The 2,310-nt window shown below is 48.2% G+C and overlaps 1 pseudogene; it reads left to right on the top strand.

The window, feature by feature from the left end:
- Positions 1-1,793: 1,793 nt before the first annotated feature.
- Gm25276 lies at positions 1,794-1,917 on the top strand (annotated as a pseudogene).
- The last annotated feature ends 393 nt before the right edge of the window (positions 1,918-2,310 follow it).

Raw genomic sequence — 2,310 nt, 5'->3', positions numbered from 1 at the left:
ACGTGCCCTTCTCACCTGCAATGTCTTTGCACTAACCTTGATCTTGGGAGGGATCAGGCTGTAACACTTGGCTACACAGAGGCCAGGCTGAGCCATCTGTCCCAACCTGGGAATCACTGATACTTTGAAACAGTTTAATATCTGTGAATGACTTGGGTTTTCAATCTCATGACAGATTCCATGGAGGGCTGGAGAGGTGGCTCAGAGGTTAAGAGCACTGCCTATTCTTCCAGAGGACCCAGGTTTGTTTAATTTCCAGCATCCAAATGGCAGCTCACACTGTCTTTAATTCCAGGGGATCTGATGCCCTCTTCTGGCCTCTATGGGCAGTGTATGAACATGGTGTGCAAACATGCATGCAAGCAAAACACCAGTAAACATAAAATACAAAGGAATACTTTTTAATGTCATTACTTCAGTCATTTTTTTACAGTAATGCAGAATGCCCTGGTGTGTCATAATTTTGTTGGGAATGGGGAATAAAATAGCAGAAAGCTGTTTCCTGTTCCTGCTAGCTGGGAGTCACTTCCCCTCCAAGTTGTCTGGTGTTTGCTAGCGTGAGCTCAGCTTTCCATCAGCTGCTTGGCTGTGTCTATCAAGCTAGACACATGAACTTGAGAAGCACTTGATGCTGGCTCTCTGGTGAGTGCTGTGCTTTCAGCTACACAGGGTTTTGTTTTTGTTGAATGGACATGTTTGCCATGTGTGGTGCTGAGATAGCCGCACAGTGAGACTGCCTCACACAAATGAGTAACTGGACAGAAGAATGAATGAATGAATGAATGAATGAATGAATGGCAGCTCTGACCACCTGAGTTTGATCCCTGAAACTCATATAAAAGTGTGGAAGCGAGACCTAGCTCCACAGAGTTGCCCTCTGACCTTCACATGTGCTCCTTGGCGTGAGCGCGCACGCGCACACACACACACACACACACACACACACTAAATAATAGTAATAACAACAAATTTAAAGGTTTTCAAAAGGATGTTTTATTTAGGATAATTCTTGTCAAAGAAGAAAGGAACAACAAGAAAGAGTACTTTGTTAATGATGGGGGGCTTTTAAGCTGTGTTTGATAAAATCAGAGGCTACTGGGCTGGGCGATGGCTCAGTGGGGAGGACCTAAGTTTGAATCCCCATTCCCACCTGCAGCTGGATATAGTATCAACCCCGAACAGCAACAGTAAGCTGAGAGGCAAAGGCTGGAGAATCCCTGGAAGCTCATGCCATCTAACCTAGCATACAAGGGAGTGAACATTCAGAGACCCTGACTCCAACAAGGTAGAAAGCAAGAACTAACACCAAGATTGTCTGTCCCCTTGTACCCCCCCCCCCAAACACACACATGCGTGCAAGGGTTGGGGGAGGGAGGAGTCTTCATATTGATTTTGTTTGTTTGTTTGTTTGTTTGTTTTGTTTTTTCGAGACAGGGTTTCTCTGTAGAGCCCTGGCTGTCCTGGAACTCATTTTGTAGACCAGGCTGGCCTTGAACTCAGAAATCCGCCTGCCTCTGCCTCCCAAGTGCTGGGGTTAAAGGCGTGCACCACCACGCCCGGCTCATGTTGATTTTTTTTAATGAGAACCAAGGGAACCCTAGATCAAGCTCAGCCACAGCCACACAAGCCAGCCTGGGTATGTAAGTAAAGACTTGCTCAGTGCCCATGCACAGGAAGCCCAGGGTGACCAGCATGCACTTATGCATGTTATGTGGGCACCGTAGCCATTCGTCCTGGGCTTCTTCAGGACCTGGCATTGAGCCTTTTTGCTGCTGCTAAAAGGTAACATAGTACCTGTCCTTAGAGGCATTGCAGGTGTGGCTGCTGTGTCACATGTGTGTCAGTAGGGGGCAGAGAGGCTGTGCCTAAGCTTAGTGTTCTGACCTGTGAACATCTGAATGACTGGTAGCCTATACACCCTGAGTAATCCCGAGACCACAGAAACAAGCCAGGGACTAAGAATCTCACCTGGGACCACAGGCCCTGGGCGGGAGTAGATGACCCTTTCATGGGTCACTTGGGTGGGCCTGGTGAGGAGTGTGCCGAGACAACCACTAGACTCACTAAGCAGGCCTAATGGCACACACCATGCCCAAGATGACCCCCTGCCTGGCACCATAATGAATGAGTGGAGCACAGCACTCTTGAAACCACTCCTGAGATGACCCCAGACACTCAGAGATTCTGTGCACCATTCAGAGGAGCAAGTAAGTGATGGAGAAGTGGAAGAGAAAGAGAAGCAGAAGGATGTGGGCACATGAAGAAAGGCAGACCTGGAGATCGGGGGTAGTGAAGAGCAGCCTGATGTGA

Source organism: Mus musculus, chromosome 16, assembly GCF_000001635.26.
Source record: "Mus musculus strain C57BL/6J chromosome 16, GRCm38.p6 C57BL/6J".
Classification (NCBI taxonomy): domain Eukaryota; kingdom Metazoa; phylum Chordata; class Mammalia; order Rodentia; family Muridae; genus Mus; species Mus musculus.
The sequence above is the reverse complement of the archived record's forward strand: the minus strand, read 5'-3'. Positions and strand labels throughout refer to the sequence as shown.